General features: G+C 53.6%; 5 non-coding genes across 5 annotated transcripts; 2 read left to right on the forward strand and 3 right to left on the reverse strand.

Moving 5' to 3' along the window:
• Positions 1-4,037: 4,037 nt before the first annotated feature.
• TRNAQ-CUG (transfer RNA glutamine (anticodon CUG)) lies at positions 4,038-4,109 on the reverse strand. The gene has a single exon. It is a non-coding gene; the product is annotated as a tRNA-Gln (tRNA).
• A 2,741-nt stretch (positions 4,110-6,850) lies between these two features.
• TRNAS-AGA (transfer RNA serine (anticodon AGA)) lies at positions 6,851-6,932 on the forward strand. The gene has a single exon. It is a non-coding gene; the product is annotated as a tRNA-Ser (tRNA).
• A 4,309-nt stretch (positions 6,933-11,241) lies between these two features.
• Positions 11,242-11,313, reverse strand: TRNAM-CAU (transfer RNA methionine (anticodon CAU)). The gene has a single exon. It is a non-coding gene; the product is annotated as a tRNA-Met (tRNA).
• A 5,771-nt stretch (positions 11,314-17,084) lies between these two features.
• TRNAS-AGA (transfer RNA serine (anticodon AGA)) lies at positions 17,085-17,166 on the reverse strand. The gene has a single exon. It is a non-coding gene; the product is annotated as a tRNA-Ser (tRNA).
• A 2,741-nt stretch (positions 17,167-19,907) lies between these two features.
• On the forward strand, positions 19,908-19,979 carry TRNAQ-CUG (transfer RNA glutamine (anticodon CUG)). The gene has a single exon. It is a non-coding gene; the product is annotated as a tRNA-Gln (tRNA).
• The last annotated feature ends 1,116 nt before the right edge of the window (positions 19,980-21,095 follow it).

A 21,095-nucleotide genomic window follows, 5' to 3' on the forward strand; every position in this document is an offset into this window, starting at 1 on the left:
AGGGCACTAGAGCTCTCAATCCCAATGTGCAAAAAGGTAGGCAGGGGAGGCAGGAGGCCAGCTTGGCTAAGTCAAGACCTCTTAGCCAAACTGAAACACAAAACCAAAAGGCACAGGCAGTGGAGGCAGCGATGCACATCCCGGGGAGATTACAGGGATATGGCCCGGGAGTGCAAGGAGGGGATCAGGAAAGCCAAGGCACAGCTGGAACTGACCTTGGCTAGGGATGTGCAAAATAACAAGAAGGGATTCTTCAGGTGCATAGGAAGAGGAAAGAAACTGTACCCCCCAATGAACAAAACGGGAGGCCTGGCTACAACCGACATGTAGAAGATGGAGGTACTCAACAACAACATTTTTGCCTCCGTCTTCACCAGCAAGTGCTCTAGGCACGCCGCCCAATCCACAGAACCCAAAGGCAGGGACTGAGAGAATGAAGTACCACCCACCGTAGGAGAAGATGAGGTTCGAGACCATCTAAGGAACCTGAAGGCGCACGAGTCCATGGGACCTGATGAGATGCATCCGAGGGTCTTGAAGGAACTGGCAGATGAAGTTGCTAAACCACTATCTGTCAAATCTGACAAGTTCTGGCAGACTGGTGAAACTCCCAGTGACTGGAAAAGGGGAAACATAATGCCCATTTTTATAAAGGGAGAACAGTAAGACCTGAGGAACTGCAGGCTGGTCAGTCTCACCTCCGTGCCCAGCAGGATCATGGAGCAGATCCTCCTGGAAAGTATGCTAAGGCGCATGCACATGGAAAAGAGCGAGGTGATTGGTGACAGCCAGCATGGCTTCCCTAAGGGCAAGTCGTGCTTGACAAACTTAGAGCCCCCAACAATGGGGTTACAACATTGGAGGATAAGGGAAGAGTGACTGGCATCACCTGCTTGAGTGAAGCACTTGACAATGTTCTGTACAAGATCCTGTCTCTAAAATGGAGAGACATGGTTTTGATGGGTGGACCCCTTGCTGCATAAGAAATTGGCTGGTTGGTTGCACTCAAAGAGTTGTGGTCAACGGCTCAATGTCTTGGCGGAGACCGGTGATGAGTGTTGCCCCTTCAGGGGTCCGTATTGGGATGAATATTATTTAACACCTTTGTTGGGGACATGGACAGTGGGATTGAGTGCACCCTCAGCAAGTCTGTGGACGACACCAAGCTGGGTGGGGTGGTTGACACTCTAGAGGGAAGAGATGCCATCCAGAGGGATCTTGACAGGCTAGAGAGGTGGGCCTGTGCGAACCTCATGAAGTTCAACAAGACCAAGTGCAAGGTCCTGCACCTGGGTTGGGGCAAGCCCAAGCATGGACACAGGCTGGGCCATGAGTGGATTGAGAGCAGCCCTGCGGGGAAGGACCTGGGGATATCGGTGGATGAAAAACTGAACATGAGCCAGCAACGTGCGCTCGCAGCCCAGAAGGCCAGTCGCATCCTGGGCCACATCAAAATAAGCCTGGCTAGCAGGTCAAGCTAGGTGATTCTCCCCCTCTACTCCACTCTTGTGAGACTCCGCCTGGCATACTCTGTTCAGCTCTAGGGCTGCCAGCATAAGGAAACCATGGACCTGGTCCAGAGGAGGGCTGCAAAGAAGATCAGTGGGCTGGAGCACCTCCCCTATGAGGACAGGCTGATAGAGTTGTGGTTGTTTATCCTAGAGAAGGGAAGGCTCTGGGGAGAACTTATAGCAGCCTTCCAGTACTTAAAGGGGTCCTACAGGAAAGAAGGGGAGGGAGGCTTTATCAGGGAGTGTAGCGATTAGACGAGTGGTAACGGTTTTAGTCTTTCAGAAGGTAGATTTAGATTAGATATTAGGAAGAAATTCTTTCCTGTGAGGGTGGCGAGACACTGGAAGAGGTCGTCCAGAGAAGTTGTGGATGCCCCTCCTGAAAGTGTTCAATACCAGGTTTGATGGGGCTTTGAGCAACCCGATCTAGAGGAAGGTATCCCTGCCCATGGCAGGAGGTTTCAAAGTAGATTATCTTTAAGGCCCCCTTGAAACCAAACCCATTCTAGGATTCATTCCCTGATTCTAGGTGGGATGAAGTGGGAGCAAAACATTTCAGGTGAAAGAGGCAAGGGCTTAATCACCAGCGAGGCCTCAGCAAGCGGCAACTACTAGGTGTTCAGATGCTTCATGAGCAAGGAATGTTTGTGGCCCCTTGGGGCTCTGGGACACAGCATAAAAGCCTGTGCTGCTCCAGGCTCTGCATCCTCCTCTCTTGCCTCCCTTTCCTCCAGGAACGAGGTGAGCCTGAGTCCGCTCCATCTCTCTCCCTGTGGGCTGAACTGCTCTCACGGTGGCTACTCCGGCTGATGCGTGGGCCTGCCTCAGCTTGGCCCTGCAGTAGAACCGTTGAAGGGCTGCCACCTCTCTCCCTTTTGATGGCGGTGGCTGGGGAGAGCTGGGAAGAGGGGGCTTCTTTCAAGCCAAAGGGGAAGAATGGAGCTCAGCTTCAGGGAGGTCTGCCCACCACAGTTCCCGCCTTTAGCAGAGGGTCTCTAACCAAACGGCCAAGTGCATCCAGTGCCGCCTTCTATGCCGCAACGTTTGTTCTGGAGATGGGGTATGATCAGCCTTTCCACAGGTGCTTTAGAATCATAGAACAGTTTGTGCTGCAAGGGACCTTTAAAGATCATCTAGTCCAACCCCCCTGCAATGAACACGGGCATCTTCAACTAGACCAGGTTGGTCAGAGCCCTGTACAGCCTGACCTTGAGTGTTTTCCAGGGATAGGGCATCTACCAACTCTCTCAGCAACCTGTTCCAGGGTTACAGCACCCTCATAGTAAAAAAAATCTCTTCCTTATACCTGCTCTGAATCTACCCTTTTTAGTTTAAAACCATTATCCCTTATCCTATCTCAACAGGCCCTACTTTAAACCCAAGAAGTAAGTGCTCTACAAATCAGGGAGCACAATGAGGGCCATGGGAGCTGTAGGCACAGTGTGTGTTTTTAAGGTTCAATTCAAGCTATATGGTCTGTGTTCACTTCATCAACCTTTTCCGTGCTGTTGTACCAGGAAATGCAGGAGGAGGACCTGGTGGAATAAGCAGACAATTAGGCACATCTTTGCTCCCAGTCCTTCAAATCTAGCCTTCAGGTGAGATGACATACCTGTTGTGTGTGTTACCAAGATCAGCTGCAGGCCCTTTCTGGACATGGAGCTAGAAATGGAGATGGAGGGGAGAAAAGTGTTTCTGAAGAGAGAGCTGAGGAGAAGACAGACAGACTCATATTGGGGTTTGTATTCGCAACCTGTTGTGTACCTGTCTCTGTTGTGTACCAGTCTCTGTTGTGTACCACTGCATTTGCTCCTTCTCGTTAATGACTTTGTCCAGCATAGCTGGAGACTTGTGGTGGTTTGTTGCCACCTGCTCTGCAAGAAGAGGGAGAATCAGCTCTCTCCCATGGCACCAATTACGACCCCAGGCATGGAACGCTGCCAGCTGTGGGTGGAGCTTCCTGAAGTCATACCAGAGGATCAAAAATAAACAAGCAGGCAACAGAGAGACACAAAGGCCTCAGAGAAAAGGGGAGAGCAAGAAGGAATGGACAGGGATGGAAATGCAAGTAATGCCACACACTTCCCCCCGTTTTACTGTGAGGGATGTCCCAACATGGGAAACGGTTGCCCAGGGAGTGTTGTAGAGTCTAAATGTTTGGAGGTGTCCAACACCCAACCAGACAAGGCCCTGAACTGCCTCCTGTACTTGGCCCTGCTTTGAGCTGGGCTTGGACTGCATCATCTTCACCTCAGGCGTTGTGTGGTATGCTGAGCCACTGCTGGAGCCCCTCAGCCAGGAGCAGCCACCAAGCACAAGGGAGCAGAGAGGGGACGGGGGCCTGTGCTCAGGAAAGCTGCAGAGGTTTTGCGGGCACAGGGCAGGAGCAGGGGGCACTGATGTCAGTCCCAGGGCTGGGAGCACAGGAAAGGAAGGAAGACCAGAGTGCATTAAGCAACTGACACAACAGCAAGGCTGTTAAGGTGTGAGCATGCTGAGGAAAGCTCTGAGGGAGCCAAAAGGTTGAGGTCCCACTGAGATTTGAACTCAGATCGCTGGATTCAGAGTCCAGAGTGCTCACCATTACACCATGAGACCTCCTGGATGCTTGCTTGCTTTCCCCGGTGGCCACCTCAGATGAGCCATACGCCTCTGGCAGAGCTGGTGGTGTCACCTCCCTGGCCGTGACCAAAGTCAGGCTTCCTCCAGGGCCACGGGGCCTTTCAGGGGAGCAGCAGAGCTCTTGGAGAAAGCCTGGCATGACCTCTCTTACAAGACTCAGGCTGGTAACCTGAGAGAATCTTACTTTCTCCTGATTCGACCTCGTTAGGAAGTTTCCAGAAGAACCGCTTCGGCATTCCGCCTCGCAGAGTACATTCATGGCCCAGCGATCGGTGGTTCAATGCTTGCACTTGGGGCCTTTGCTGCTGCCCCCCCTTCACCCCCATGTTGGACACCCTGTCGCTCTGCCTGCGTAGGTTATGGCCTCCCCTGTTCTTCACCTTGTAGCTCACACTAAGCAGCCTTTAACCAGAAATCCTTACCCTCGGTTGCAGCCCTAGCGAGTTTCCTGACCCTACCGAACAGGGGACCGGGAGAGAGGGCAGGGGATGAGATTCAACAGAGGGAAGAGCTGGCAGGAGGACCCAAAGCCGCTAGCTATGGGTTGCAAAAGCTGGACTGCCTTCCTCTGCTGGGACAATCCTGGCTGCCCTCCAGTCCGTGTCCTTTCTTCCAGGACACGCTGTCACCTTCTGTCCCAAAGTGGCCTCTCCCTCAGAGAGAACAAGTTTTTCTCTCCCAAGGCTGCTCCAGAGTCAGGTACGTTTCACTGTGAGCCTGAGGGAGCTTTCCCTCGTGCCCTGGCACCACCACACTCCCTGCCCAAGAAGGGTCCGGGCACGCAGCAGGGAAAAGCTGCACCGGTGCTGTCCTCCTTCTGCCAAGGTTTGAGTCTCTGTGTTGAGAGCAGGGCCCTTGCTCCCAGCACTCAGATGGGAGGACACACATGCGGTGACCCCTGCCAGACCTCAGACTTAGCCTGGGACACGGAGGACATAGCCTCCTGGTACCTTTGGCCTGCCTGAAGCATTGGGCTGGCATCTGGTACTTCTGAACCCACAGGTCAGGCCATGCTGTCATGCCCAAAGCTAACTCACTAGAAGCAGGCTGCATTCAGAGAGGCATGAGAAACGCCCAGTCACTGGAGTAGGGTTAAATCTCTAAAGAGTCACACTCTCTAAAGAGTCACTCTGTCAAGTGGCATTGTTGCTTCACTCATTCCTCTTGACCAAACAAGCCCCTTCTGCAATTGTTCAGCTGCAGGAAAAACAGCTCCGTGCTTGATTGATGGCGGTGGTTTTCCTTCAAGTCTGTGCACTTCTGGCTTTTCTCATGTCTCTTTGTCTTAAAAACCATCAGCCCATAACCCATTATAGCTCTGCATAGGATCCTGTAACTGCAGATCTACCACCTCGCCAACAGGCCGTCACTGCTGCTGCTGCTGCTGCTGCTCTTTTGTTTGAAAAGCTGATACTCTGGCCCTGGGTCATCCCTCGACTGTTGCTGTTCCCCACCCTGTTACAGCCCTTCTGCTGAAAGGGAAAAATCCAGCCTATTTCCAACTCGCAGTTGACTAAGTGCAAAAACTACTCCAATCAGTGGCCACCATAACTCTTCTTGGCTGTCTGTCCTTAATCCTGCGTCATGACTTCCTGCCCTTTCTGGTGGGGACCCAGAGGACTCTCTTTCTGTCACAGAACAACGCCCAGACACCCTGCCCCGACCTCCGAGATATTCCCCTGCAGAACCCAGACAGAATCCTTTTTGCAGATGGGTCCCATCTCTGTAACACCACGTGGGAAAGCAGCTGCAGGGGATGTTGTCTGCACTTCTGCCAGTGCTCTAGAAGCTTATTTGGTACCAACCACCCCTTTGTCATAGACAAGGAGGTCTTCTGGAAAAGGCTGCTCTCAACTGTCTTGAAAGGTCACGGCAACTGGGAGAGGTTCCTGAGGCGCTGAAGAACGTCATTGTCACTCCTATCTTCTAGAAGGGCATGAAGCAGCACTTGGGGAACCAGAGGCTCGTCAGCCTTCACCTGGAAGCTTGGAAAGGGAAGGAGCAACTCATCTGGGAAATCCTTTTCAGACATGTGAAGAACAAGAAGGTCACGGGGGTGTTTTTGTTTGTTTGTTTGTTTTCATTACACTCTATTCCTAGCTCATTTCTCTCTGACCATGCTCTCCTGTTTTGTAGGAGAAAAATCTCACTGGAATGAGGTGTAACGATATTCCTGGTAAGTAAGAAGTAAACCACCCTCATCACTCTTGCAGCTCATAGCCTGTGTGCCAAGGGAAACACAAGGAGCATCTCTCAACACCTCTACCTGAAGGGGACAAAGCCTCTCAAGTCTCTGATACCGAGGTTGCTTTAAGCAAAAAACGCAACATTCTTCACTATGCTGACAGTCAAAAACCAGCCTGGGTGGTGGGGTTTGCATTGCACTGTATTTACAGACTCCCACTGTGTCATCAGCAATGCTACAAGTAGGTGGAGTCAAGAAGAGGGGGATTGTGATTGCGCATGCTCTCTTCCCTACTGAAATGCTGACCCTAACCCCATCTTGCAGTCACACTGCCTATATCCAGACCTGAAAAATCCACCTGCTTCTGTCCTCTGAGAGGGAGTACTCAGGGCAGGCAGTGAAAAGTCACTGCTTCCTGAGCATACGTGCAAGATGCGCTGGGGTACACTGGCAGAAGGAATGAGGTCAGCGCTCAAGTGCTCTCAGTGGCGGGACTCAAGGCTGACCGTGAAGGTCAGGGAGCCTGGAGCAGGTAGTTGTGGCCGAGTGGTGAAGGCGATGGACTAGAAATCCATTGGGGTTTCCCCGCGCAGGTTCGAGTCCTGCCAACTACGGGGCTCAGTCCCCTTTTGGGCTCCCTGCAATTGGCCATGCTGCAGCTGTGGGACTCACCTGCAGAGACACAGTCTCTCCAGCTGCACAGGGCGCCCAGGGACACAGCAAAACCACCTTGCCTACAGCACTTGTTCTTGCCACCCCCTAGAAATGCCTGCATGGATGGGAAATCCTGCTTCCTTTTTACGTGGTAGGCAAGTTGGGGGAAGAGTGCTGAGAATGAACCATGAAAAGAGGTCCGCTGTTGTTGGTTCTTGAGCAGAACTTAGGAGCCTGATCTCACCATGCATCCCAATCAGCACAGCCCCACCAGCTGTCTCCAGTGCATCATCTTAAGGAAAAAGGAAACCCTGAGGGGGCAGATGCAGAGAGAGCCTGGAGGAAGAGAAGGAAAGACAAGCCCATTGCTGGTGTATGGTCCGTTCCACGCAGCCATGCCACTGAGGATTGGAGAAACATTGCAAGGGAAAAAGAAGCTCGCAGAGATTGTCAGAATGACCGAAGAAGGAAAGGGGTGACAGAGAGGACACCTGCAGCTGAGCCAGGGACCTCTTGACCTCCAGTGAAGTACTTTCCCCTGAGCAATAGCCCCTGCAGCAGGCAGGCTGGGACCACACGCCCCATGCACATATCTGCACCCACATCCCAGCCCTCTCCATCCCGCTTTTGCTTTTGTCTCCTCTGCCTGGTTGCTGCATGCTCAGGCCTGTGCATGGGACAGGAAACACAAGCCCGGAAATGCAGGCCTCAGCACTTCCACCTCATCCCTCACCATAAGAGGTTCCACCAGCTCAGGCCGCCCAGAGCCTTTCTGGGATGCCTTGCAGCATTTAGGACTGGCCACCATCCAGTCCAGCTGGGCCAGCCCTGCCCTGGGATGACTGGGAACCGCCTCCACACCAAGAAGTGCTGGGCAGGACAGGAATGGCACCCAGCATGGAGAGGAGGTGTTTCTCTGGCAAAGGGTTTCTCAGGAAAGGCAGGCAGGAGATGAGGATGCAGAGCCTGGAGCAGCGCAGGCTTTTATGTTGTGTCCCAGAGCCCCAGGGGTCCTGAAGGACACCTCACACCAGCTCTCAGTTGCTTTCTGTCCAGGGGACTCAGGCTAAAGCTGAGAGATGTCTCTGCGTCTCAGGATGCTGGGAGATCTCCAGGGCTGTGGCAAAGATCAATAGCAGGGAAGGACTGTTGTAGGCTGGATGGAAGCCCCTTGTGGGCAGGAGGGAGGGCCACGAGGACCCTGCTTACGCTCATCAGGGTCTGCCACAGCCTGTTTTTTTCTGACCTTGTGTCCAGGGAGTGAAGGCAGATTCATGGCGATGGACTAGAAATCCATTGGGGTTTCCCCGCGCAGGTTCGAATCCTGCCAACTATGGGGGCTCAGTCCCCTTTTGGGCTCCCTGCAGTTGACCACGCTGCAGCCATGGGAACCGCATCCACACTGTAGCGGGTTCCCAGGGAGACAACAAAACCCCCTTGCCCACCTCACTTGTCCTCACCTCGCACCAGAAATGCCTGCGTGGATGGGACATCCTGCTCCCATTGACAAGGTATGCTACAGACTGGGAAGGGAGGTCTCGGCACTGCTGACCTCCTCCAGGTCCCTGGATACTGGGAGATCTCCAGGGCTGTGGCAAAGATCAATAGCAGGGAAGGACTGTTGTAGGCTGGACGGAAGCCCCTTGTGGGCAGGAGGGAGGGCCACGAGGACCCTGCTTATGCTCATCAGGGTTCGCCACAGCCTGTTTTTTTCTGACCTCATGTCCAGGGAGTGAAGGCAGATTCATAATGACAAAAAACAGACCAGAGGGTCAGGCACATATCTTTCAAGTGAGATCTCCAGGGGATCTCCAATGCCACGTCCAGGAAGTGGAGACCCTGTTGGAAACAAGAGAGCAAATCAGTGCCTCGGAGGATGATCACAGAGATGCCTGTGGCCTTCCCCGAAAGAGAAGCACACCCAAAGTGACCAGTTTTGCTCAGCAAGGACACTCCAGAGGCCAGAGACCTGGATGGCCTGCTTTTGTGGAGAGGCTCAGGGCAGGGAACCAAAAGCTCTGGCCCTTTTTCCAGGGTCAGGGGTGGAGTGGACCATTCCACATATTTCAGGTTTCAAAGGGACAACGGATCAGTCTCCCAGAGCAGCTGGGACTCATCGTGATGTGGGAGAGTTGGGAAAAACCCTGAACGCCACGCAAACTTGAGTCACCCTGCTGTGAACTTCGGTGGACACAGTGCCCTGGCCTCAGGCGTGCCAGGGATACCAGAGCTCACAGCCTCATTCCTCAGAAAGTACTGCTTTCCCTTAGGCTGTTTCCTCACAGTTTAGCACCGTTCCTGAAACAACTGCTGCTTCTCTGCAGTCTCATGCTGCTGCTGCTGCTGCTGCTGCTGCTGCTGTCTTCCAAGGCATTGCCTTTTTGTGGCTGCTCAGGGGCCCATGAGACTCAGCGTACCCCAGAATAATGAAAGTTGGAAGGGACCGCTGGAAGTCCTCTGGTCTGAGCAGCTGGAGGGGAAGAAAAGGGTCAGGCCATGTTTGTGGCTTTGGGTAGTGAGGAATGAAAGAAACAAAACACTGCCTTTCCTCCCACAAACTGGAGAGCTGGGCAATCACCAGCCGTATGAAGTTTAACAAGGGCAAGGGCCGAAATTTACACCTGAGGCACGGGAACCCTGGATATACATACACACTGGGGAATGAGCGGCTGGAGCGCAGCTCCCCGGAGAGTGACCTGGGGGTTCTGGTCGACGGCAAGTTGCACATGAGCCAGCAGTGTGCCTTGGCAGCCAAGAGGTCCAACCGTGTCCTGGGGTGCCTCAAGCCCTGCATTGCAGCTGGTCAAGGGAGGTGATTGTCCCGCTCTGCTCTGCGCTGGTGCGGCCTCACCGCAAGTACTGTGTGCAGTTTTGGGTGCCACAGTATAGTAACGATATAAAGCTACTAGAGAGTGTCCCGAGGAGGGCCACAAAGTTGGTGAAGGGTTTAGAGGAGAAACCGTACGAGGAGCAGCTGAAGTCCCTTGGTTTGTTCAGCCTGGAGAAGAGGAGACAGAGGGGAAACCTCATCGTTGTCTACAGCTTTCCCACAAGAGGAGGAGGAGGAGGAAAAGGCGCTGTTCTCTTCTCTCTGGTGACAAAAGATAGGATCCGAGGGAATGGCAGGAAGATGTGCCCGGGGAGGTTTAGGTTGGATATTAGGAAAAGGTTCTTCACCCAGAGGGTGGTGGAGCACTGGAACAGGCTCCCCAGGGAGGTAGACACGGTGCCAAGCCTGATGATATTCAGGAAGCACTTGGACAACACCCTCGGAGACATGGTGTGAATATGGGATTGTCCTGTGCAGGGAAAGGAGTTGGACATGGTGATCCTCGTGGGTCCCTTCCAGCTCAGGGCATACTATGATTCCATGATTCTATGATTTTCCGGGCTCAGCTACAGTCCTTCACTGCAGACTACTCCAGCACATGTTTTCCATGTGCTGCAGTCCTAAACAGGAAAATCTGTTTCAGCGTGGGCTCTTCCACAGACTTCAGGACTCTCAGGAAAAGTCCTCAGTGGCGTGGCTTCTCCACAGGTTGCAGGTCCTTTGGGAATATTAGTCAGCTCCAGCATGGGTGCCCTGTTATGACACAAGCTTCGCAGGTGGTTGAGTGTTGCGGAGGGAGCTGGAACCAGCTGTGTGTGGTGTGGGGCAGCCCCTCGGCTCGTCTCACAGAGGCCACCCTGCAGCACGCCCTCTCCCCTGCACCGCCAACACCTAGCCACATATAGCCAATACAGTGCCCATTGGGAATCCCTGCCCAGCCCTGCTCCCGGCTGCACCTACAAGTGGGCACAGCAGCAAACAGGCTAGGATGGAGGAAGCCCCCAGGTGGTAAAGTCAATCACACTGGTGGCTCCCAAACTAGTACTGGGCTTGTGCTCCCCCCTAGCTGCAGAGCCCTGGAAGTCCCTGCTTGTGGCTGGGAAGCTGGGGACTGAGCTGCCTGATGGGAAGGGAGAAACAGCTTTGTCCCCAGGACACCCGCTGCCTTGTGGGGAGAGCTGTGGGCTTGTGCTCTGCCTGCTGCTCCACAGCCACCCGTCTGCCTTGCTGAGGGTCACTTTGGGAGTGGTGGCTGCTAGGAAAGCAAAGGGGAAAGAAGGTGGCGGTGGCAGAGAGAAGGGGCTGAGGGAGCGTGAGAGCCATGGCCATGGGTGCCCAGAGAGCAGGAGCGCAGCAGTGCGGGTTAAAACTTGGCGAAAGATGCAAGGGAGAGGCAGTGGCTGATGCCGAGGGAAGAAAAAAAGCAAGCAAGCATTGACTAGCAGAGGATGGTTTCGATCCATCGACCTCTGGGTTATGGGCCCAGCACGCTTCCGCTGCGCCACTCTGCTCCCCCCAGGACCTCAGCTGGGACCTCCCACAGCCCGTAAGCCCGATGCTTACGGGCACTGCCAGCACCTGCGCTTGCGCTCATGCCTCCTTCCCTTTCTCTTACCTGTGCCCATGGCCAGGCAGGAAAATTGTCTCCTTGTAAACTTCACTGGCAGTGGGCCTCTGACGGGTAGTGCAAGGGCCTTGTTTTTCCCTTCTCCCCACGTCTCCTGCCCATAAACCTGGATGGGGACTTTCTCTTTGACCACTTGAACTGACTCTGCAGGTGCTGAAGGAAACCCCGAGCGAGGGGGCAGCCTTGTTGCTTTGCAGGGCAGAGAAGAGCTGCTTTCCAGTGAGGTCATGAGGACCACAACCCTGCCCAGAAATCCAGCTCCCACGGGGCTGCAGGACTGTGCCAAGCATAAAAGTCAGTTCTTTGCCAACCAAGGAGGGAGACAAGGATGCTTAGCATAGAATTACCAAGGGAAATAAAAATTCTCCTATTTTAGCTGTGCACGGAGCAGTGCCCCAGCCCAGTGCGTGGAGAACCCTGATATAGAGAAAAGCAGGGTTTATATAGGTTTACAATACATTTGTGTCGACCAATTAAAGACCAATCTCCTATTGTTTTATCATCCATATGGGGTGTTCTCTGCCAGTGAGAGCTGGTTTAAGGTAGGTCTTCAGGTCAGCCTGAGGTAAAAGCTCTTAGTCTTGGGCAGTGTTTGTTCCTCTAAGCAAGTTGCACAGCAGTTAGGGCCTTGCCTTTCACGCTGGCAGGTAGGCCCTTGCCCTGCCCATGCTGTGCTGTGCTCCCCACATTTCCTGGTTATCCTTTCTGGCACAGTGCTGCCCTTGCTGCTCCCTGACAGCTGAGAGCTGCTCCCGGCAGGATGCAGCCTGCCAGAGAGCCACAGAAACCCCTTCTCTCTGTGCCTGGTGCCATTCCTGTCCTGCCAAAAACTGCTGGGGGAGTAGGTGGCTCCCAAGCCCACCCCCAGGGCAGAGCTGGACCAGCTGGACTGGGCGGTCACCAGCCTTAGATCCTGTGAGATGTTCCAGGAGGGCTCTGAGCCAGTAGATCCTGTTGGTGAGGGCAAGGGATGAGGAGGCAGTGCTGAAGCCTCCATGCATGTGCTCTGTCTGCTGGTTCCCTGTCCCATCCATGGGCCAGAGTTTGCAACAGTCACGCAGAGGAGGGAAAAGCAAAACCTGGATGAAGAGGACTTGGATGTGGGTGCGGATATGAGTGTGGGGAGCATGGCTGCAGCCTGCCTGATACAGGGCAGAGAATTTGACTGCAGATCAAGAGGTCCCTGGCTCAGCTCCAGCTGCCCTCTCCATTGCCCATATGAGTCGTGGTCTTTGCTCAAGGGTTGACACCGCCATGCATCCCCAAGAGGCTGGAGGTGCTGCTGGGTCACCATCTGCCCTGCAGGGGTGTCCCCACCCCAGTCCTCACAGCAGGCTTGGCGTCCCGCTCAGATAAATTTGAGAAGTGTCATCTAATAGCCCACACCACAACTCCATTGCCCCTTTCCTCCCTCATCCATGCCAACAACCTCTCTGAGCTTCTCCTTTGCTTGTGCTGCTTCTGCCAACCTCAGTGGAATTCCTGCGGGAAAATGACCATGCACCAGCAATAGGCTTTTTCTCCTTCTCTCCTTCTTTCTCTTTCTCCAGGCTCTCTCTGCATGTGCCCCTCAGGGTTTCCCTTTTCCTTAAGATGCTGCACCACCTAGACAGGCTAACTTCAGCCCCTGTTCTTCTCAGGTGCTGTGAGAGAGCCAAACCATCAGGGTCTGTGACGGCTGGGGATGGTCCCCTGATGCCACAGTCGCCAGCATTTCCTCTTCTGCACTTCCACGTCTTTCCCTGAGGAGGAGGAGATTCAAAATTCAGCTGAGACATATGGTAACTGGAAAAGAAATAAGATTAGACACCAAGTGGAAACAGGGAAATATTTTACTTTGGCCCTTGAAAAGGATGAGTTGTTATGAAATTTACAAACAAACATAAAACACTTCTATAACAGTCTCCATTTGAGACTTAGTGGGCATGCACATTAGGAGGAGTGATCCCATGTGCAATCAGCGATGCAATAAAGAATACCAGCTAAATAGTCGTTCAGGCTATTGAGTCCTGATTTCGGCTTTTCACGGCATCACAGGGTAGACCCATCTCTCATCATGTGTGCCAGTGCTCCACCAGCCTCGGGGTGAAGAACCTTTCCCTAATATCCAACCTATTTTGCCAGAAGTGGTGGGCAGCACGCCTGTCACTTCTTATCTGGGGTAAAAATTCTCCTGCTACTACTGACAGCAATCTGACAGCAATCGCTCCAAGGGATCAGTGATGTGGAGGTGACCAGATTGCTGCTGAGGGATTTGCCGTGGGGAATGGGGGTATGACCCACTCTGGGCCAACTGGCTTGGGGACTCACCAAAGCAATCATCATCCACCAAAACCAGTAGCTGCTCAAGGCAGACTTTAGCCCAGGAACAGGTAATGGCTAGAGTCCCGTGTCACCAAAATTTGCAAGCAGCCCGTGCTGACCGAGGAGAGAGGCTAGGATGCAAAGCATAGACAGACAAGAGTAAATATATACTTGTGTGCATGAGGTGTCCCAGCCAAATCAGGGGCACTTTCAATGCAGTTTCACACGAGGTTCTTATACCCCTCAAAAGTTTGGGTACAACACGACTTGACTAATCCCTAAGAACCACATTACTCACAAGTTGCAACAAGGCTAATACCAGCTCTCTTTGTGGGAAAAGAAGTGACGGGGGTGTGGAGCAGCCCTGGAAGAGGTCCCCAAGAGACAGTGACCTCTCTGACAGTGGCAGTGTTCAGAAGTCAACAGGCCAAGGTGAGGAGCCTGCTGAGGTACTTGGGAAGTTTGGTCTGCTTGGAGGAGGAGCCGAGAGGACAATCACCTCCCTCGACCGGCTGCAATGCAGGGCTTGAGGCACCCCAGGACACGGTTGGACCTCTTGGCTGCCAAGACACACTGCTGGCTCATGTGCAACTTGCCGTCGACCAGAACCCCCAGGTCACTCTCCGGGGAGCTGCGCTCCAGCCGCTCATTCCCCAGTGTGTATGTATATCCAGGGTTCCCGTGCCTCAGGTGTAAATTTCGGCCCTTGCCCTTGTTAAACTTCATACGGCTGGTGATTGCCCAGCTCTCCAGTTTGTGGGAGGAAAGGCAGTGTTTTGTTTCTTTCATTCCTCACTACCCAAAGCCACAAACATGGCCTGACCCTTTTCTTCCCCTCCAGCTGCTCAGACCAGAGGACTTCCAGCGGTCCCTTCCAACTTTCATTATTCTGGGGTACGCTGAGTCTCATGGGCCCCTGAGCAGCCACAAAAAGGCAATGCCTTGGAAGACAGCAGCAGCAGCAGCAGCAGCAGCAGCAGCATGAGACTGCAGAGAAGCAGCAGTTGTTTCAGGAACGGTGCTAAACTGTGAGGAAACAGCCTAAGGGAAAGCAGTACTTTCTGAGGAATGAGGCTGTGAGCTCTGGTATCCCTGGCACGCCTGAGGCCAGGGCACTGTGTCCACCGAAGTTCACAGCAGGGTGACTCAAGTTTGCGTGGCGTTCAGGGTTTTTCCCAACTCTCCCACATCACGATGAGTCCCAGCTGCTCTGGGAGACTGATCCGTTGTCCCTTTGAAACCTGAAATATGTGGAATGGTCCACTCCACCCCTGACCCTGGAAAAAGGGCCAGAGCTTTTGGTTCCCTGCCCTGAGCCTCTCCACAAAAGCAGGCCATCCAGGTCTCTGGCCTCTGGAGTGTCCTTGCTGAGCAAAACTGGTCACTTTGGGTGTGCTTCTCTTTCGGGGAAGGCCACAGGCATCTCTGTGATCATCCTCCGAGGCACTGATTTGCTCTCTTGTTTCCAACAGGGTCTCCACTTCCTGGACGTGGCATTGGAGATCCCCTGGAGATCTCACTTGAAAGATATGTGCCTGACCCTCTGGTCTGTTTTTTGTCATTATGAATCTGCCTTCACTCCCTGGACATGAGGTCAGAAAAAAACAGGCTGTGGCGAACCCTGATGAGCATAAGCAGGGTCCTCGTGGCCCTCCCTCCTGCCCACAAGGGGCTTCCGTCCAGCCTACAACAGTCCTTCCCTGCTATTGATCTTTGCCACAGCCCTGGAGATCTCCCAGTATCCAGGGACCTGGAGGAGGTCAGCAGTGCCGAGACCTCCCTTCCCAGTCTGTAGCATACCTTGTCAATGGGAGCAGGATGTCCCATCCACGCAGGCATTTCTGGTGCGAGGTGAGGACAAGTGAGGTGGGCAAGGGGGTTTTGTTGTCTCCCTGGGAACCCGCTACAGTGTGGATGCGGTTCCCATGGCTGCAGCGTGGTCAACTGCAGGGAGCCCAAAAGGGGACTGAGCCCCCATAGTTGGCAGGATTCGAACCTGCGCGAGGAAACCCCAATGGATTTCTAGTCCATCGCCATGAATCTGCCTTCACTCCCTGGACACAAGGTCAGAAAAAAACAGGCTGTGGCAGACCCTGATGAGCGTAAGCAGGGTCCTCGTGGCCCTCCCTCCTGCCCACAAGGGGCTTCCGTCCAGCCTACAACAGTCCTTCCCTGCTATTGATCTTTGCCACAGCCCTGGAGATCTCCCAGCATCCTGAGACGCAGAGACATCTCTCAGCTTTAGCCTGAGTCCCCTGGACAGAAAGCAACTGAGAGCTGGTGTGAGGTGTCCTTCAGGACCCCTGGGGCTCTGGGACACAACATAAAAGCCTGCGCTGCTCCAGGCTCTGCATCCTCATCTCCTGCCTGCCTTTCCTGAGAAACCCTTTGCCAGAGAAACACCTCCTCTCCATGCTGGGTGCCATTCCTGTCCTGCCCAGCACTTCTTGGTGTGGAGGCGGTTCCCAGTCATCCCAGGGCAGGGCTGGCCCAGCTGGACTGGATGGTGGCCAGTCCTAAATGCTGCAAGGCATCCCAGAAAGGCTCTGGGCGGCCTGAGCTGGTGGAACCTCTTATGGTGAGGGATGAGGTGGAAGTGCTGAGGCCTGCATTTCCGGGCTTGTGTTTCCTGTCCCATGCACAGGCCTGAGCATGCAGCAACCAGGCAGAGGAGACAAAAGCAAAAGCGGGATGGAGAGGGCTGGGATGTGGGTGCAGATATGTGCATGGGGCGTGTGGTCCCAGCCTGCCTGCTGCAGGGGCTATTGCTCAGGGGAAAGTACTTCACTGGAGGTCAAGAGGTCCCTGGCTCAGCTGCAGGTGTCCTCTCTGTCACCCCTTTCCTTCTTCGGTCATTCTGACAATCTCTGCGAGCTTCTTTTTCCCTTGCAATGTTTCTCCAATCCTCAGTGGCATGGCTGCGTGGAACGGACCATACACCAGCAATGGGCTTGTCTTTCCTTCTCTTCCTCCAGGCTCTCTCTGCATCTGCCCCCTCAGGGTTTCCTTTTTCCTTAAGATGATGCACTGGAGACAGCTGGTGGGGCTGTGCTGATTGGGATGCATGGTGAGATCAGGCTCCTAAGTTCTGCTCAAGAACCAACAACAGCGGACCTCTTTTCATGGTTCATTCTCAGCACTCTTCCCCCAACTTGCCTACCACGTAAAAAGGAAGCAGGATTTCCCATCCATGCAGGCATTTCTAGGGGGTGGCAAGAACAAGTGCTGTAGGCAAGGTGGTTTTGCTGTGTCCCTGGGCGCCCTGTGCAGCTGGAGAGACTGTGTCTCTGCAGGTGAGTCCCACAGCTGCAGCATGGCCAATTGCAGGGAGCCCAAAAGGGGACTGAGCCCCGTAGTTGGCAGGACTCGAACCTGCGCGGGGAAACCCCAATGGATTTCTAGTCCATCGCCTTCACCACTCGGCCACAACTACCTGCTCCAGGCTCCCTGACCTTCACGGTCAGCCTTGAGTCCCGCCACTGAGAGCACTTGAGCGCTGACCTCATTCCTTCTGCCAGTGTACCCCAGCGCATCTTGCACGTATGCTCAGGAAGCAGTGACTTTTCACTGCCTGCCCTGAGTACTCCCTCTCAGAGGACAGAAGCAGGTGGATTTTTCAGGTCTGGATATAGGCAGTGTGACTGCAAGATGGGGTTAGGGTCAGCATTTCAGTAGGGAAGAGAGCATGCGCAATCACAATCCCCCTCTTCTTGACTCCACCTACTTGTAGCATTGCTGATGACACAGTGGGAGTCTGTAAATACAGTGCAATGCAAACCCCACCACCCAGGCTGGTTTTTGACTGTCAGCATAGTGAAGAATGTTGCGTTTTTTGCTTAAAGCAACCTCGGTATCAGAGACTTGAGAGGCTTTGTCCCCTTCAGGTAGAGGTGTTGAGAGATGCTCCTTGTGTTTCCCTTGGCACACAGGCTATGAGCTGCAAGAGTGATGAGGGTGGTTTACTTCTTACTTACCAGGAATATCGTTACACCTCATTCCAGTGAGATTTTTCTCCTACAAAACAGGAGAGCATGGTCAGAGAGAAATGAGCTAGGAATAGAGTGTAATGAAAACAAACAAACAAACAAAAACACCCCCGTGACCTTCTTGTTCTTCACATGTCTGAAAAGGATTTCCCAGATGAGTTGCTCCTTCCCTTTCCAAGCTTCCAGGTGAAGGCTGACGAGCCTCTGGTTCCCCAAGTGCTGCTTCATGCCCTTCTAGAAGATAGGAGTGACAATGACGTTCTTCAGCGCCTCAGGAACCTCTCCCAGTTGCCGTGACCTTTCAAGACAGTTGAGAGCAGCCTTTTCCAGAAGACCTCCTTGTCTATGACAAAGGGGTGGTTGGTACCAAATAAGCTTCTAGAGCACTGGCAGAAGTGCAGACAACATCCCCTGCAGCTGCTTTCCCACGTGGTGTTACAGAGATGGGACCCATCTGCAAAAAGGATTCTGTCTGGGTTCTGCAGGGGAATATCTCGGAGGTCGGGGCAGGGTGTCTGGGCGTTGTTCTGTGACAGAAAGAGAGTCCTCTGGGTCCCCACCAGAAAGGGCAGGAAGTCATGACGCAGGATTAAGGACAGACAGCCAAGAAGAGTTATGGTGGCCACTGATTGGAGTAGTTTTTGCACTTAGTCAACTGCGAGTTGGAAATAGGCTGGATTTTTCCCTTTCAGCAGAAGGGCTGTAACAGGGTGGGGAACAGCAACAGTCGAGGGATGACCCAGGGCCAGAGTATCAGCTTTTCAAACAAAAGAGCAGCAGCAGCAGCAGCAGCAGTGACGGCCTGTTGGCGAGGTGGTAGATCTGCAGTTACAGGATCCTATGCAGAGCTATAATGGGTTATGGGCTGATGGTTTTTAAGACAAAGAGACATGAGAAAAGCCAGAAGTGCACAGACTTGAAGGAAAACCACCGCCATCAATCAAGCACGGAGCTGTTTTTCCTGCAGCTGAACAATTGCAGAAGGGGCTTGTTTGGTCAAGAGGAATGAGTGAAGCAACAATGCCACTTGACAGAGTGACTCTTTAGAGAGTGTGACTCTTTAGAGATTTAACCCTACTCCAGTGACTGGGCGTTTCTCATGCCTCTCTGAATGCAGCCTGCTTCTAGTGAGTTAGCTTTGGGCATGACAGCATGGCCTGACCTGTGGGTTCAGAAGTACCAGATGCCAGCCCAATGCTTCAGGCAGGCCAAAGGTACCAGGAGGCTATGTCCTCCGTGTCCCAGGCTAAGTCTGAGATCTGGCAGGGGTCACCGCATGTGTGTCCTCCCATCTGAGTGCTGGGAGCAAGGGCCCTGCTCTCAACACAGAGACTCAAACCTTGGCAGAAGGAGGACAGCACCGGTGCAGCTTTTCCCTGCTGCGTGCCCGGACCCTTCTTGGGCAGGGAGTGTGGTGGTGCCAGGGCACGAGGGAAAGCTCCCTCAGGCTCACAGTGAAACGTACCTGACTCTGGAGCAGCCTTGGGAGAGAAAAACTTGTTCTCTCTGAGGGAGAGGCCACTTTGGGACAGAAGGTGACAGCGTGTCCTGGAAGAAAGGACACGGACTGGAGGGCAGCCAGGATTGTCCCAGCAGAGGAAGGCAGTCCAGCTTTTGCAACCCATAGCTAGCGGCTTTGGGTCCTCCTGCCAGCTCTTCCCTCTGTTGAATCTCATCCCCTGCCCTCTCTCCCGGTCCCCTGTTCGGTAGGGTCAGGAAACTCGCTAGGGCTGCAACCGAGGGTAAGGATTTCTGGTTAAAGGCTGCTTAGTGTGAGCTACAAGGTGAAGAACAGGGGAGGCCATAACCTACGCAGGCAGAGCGACAGGGTGTCCAACATGGGGGTGAAGGGGGGGCAGCAGCAAAGGCCCCAAGTGCAAGCATTGAACCACCGATCGCTGGGCCATGAATGTACTCTGCGAGGCGGAATGCCGAAGCGGTTCTTCTGGAAACTTCCTAACGAGGTCGAATCAGGAGAAAGTAAGATTCTCTCAGGTTACCAGCCTGAGTCTTGTAAGAGAGGTCATGCCAGGCTTTCTCCAAGAGCTCTGCTGCTCCCCTGAAAGGCCCCGTGGCCCTGGAGGAAGCCTGACTTTGGTCACGGCCAGGGAGGTGACACCACCAGCTCTGCCAGAGGCGTATGGCTCATCTGAGGTGGCCACCGGGGAAAGCAAGCAAGCATCCAGGAGGTCTCATGGTGTAATGGTGAGCACTCTGGACTCTGAATCCAGCGATCTGAGTTCAAATCTCAGTGGGACCTCAACCTTTTGGCTCCCTCAGAGCTTTCCTCAGCATGCTCACACCTTAACAGCCTTGCTGTTGTGTCAGTTGCTTAATGCACTCTGGTCTTCCTTCCTTTCCTGTGCTCCCAGCCCTGGGACTGACATCAGTGCCCCCTGCTCCTGCCCTGTGCCCGCAAAACCTCTGCAGCTTTCCTGAGCACAGGCCCCCGTCCCCTCTCTGCTCCCTTGTGCTTGGTGGCTGCTCCTGGCTGAGGGGCTCCAGCAGTGGCTCAGCATACCACACAACGCCTGAGGTGAAGATGATGCAGTCCAAGCCCAGCTCAAAGCAGGGCCAAGTACAGGAGGCAGTTCAGGGCCTTGTCTGGTTGGGTGTTGGACACCTCCAAACATTTAGACTCTACAACACTCCCTGGGCAACCGTTTCCCATGTTGGGACATCCCTCACAGTAAAACGGGGGGAAGTGTGTGGCATTACTTGCATTTCCATCCCTGTCCATTCCTTCTTGCTCTCCCCTTTTCTCTGAGGCCTTTGTGTCTCTCTGTTGCCTGCTTGTTTATTTTTGATCCTCTGGTATGACTTCAGGAAGCTCCACCCACAGCTGGCAGCGTTCCATGCCTGGGGTCGTAATTGGTGCCATGGGAGAGAGCTGATTCTCCCTCTTCTTGCAGAGCAGGTGGCAACAAACCACCACAAGTCTCCAGCTATGCTGGACAAAGTCATTAACGAGAAGGAGCAAATGCAGTGGTACACAACAGAGACTGGTACACAACAGAGACAGGTACACAACAGGTTGCGAATACAAACCCCAATATGAGTCTGTCTGTCTTCTCCTCAGCTCTCTCTTCAGAAACACTTTTCTCCCCTCCATCTCCATTTCTAGCTCCATGTCCAGAAAGGGCCTGCAGCTGATCTTGGTAACACACACAACAGGTATGTCATCTCACCTGAAGGCTAGATTTGAAGGACTGGGAGCAAAGATGTGCCTAATTGTCTGCTTATTCCACCAGGTCCTCCTCCTGCATTTCCTGGTACAACAGCACGGAAAAGGTTGATGAAGTGAACACAGACCATATAGCTTGAATTGAACCTTAAAAACACACACTGTGCCTACAGCTCCCATGGCCCTCATTGT

The sequence above is a fragment of the Phalacrocorax aristotelis genome, chromosome 7 (genome assembly GCF_949628215.1).
Source record: "Phalacrocorax aristotelis chromosome 7, bGulAri2.1, whole genome shotgun sequence".
Lineage (NCBI taxonomy): Eukaryota > Metazoa > Chordata > Aves > Suliformes > Phalacrocoracidae > Phalacrocorax > Phalacrocorax aristotelis.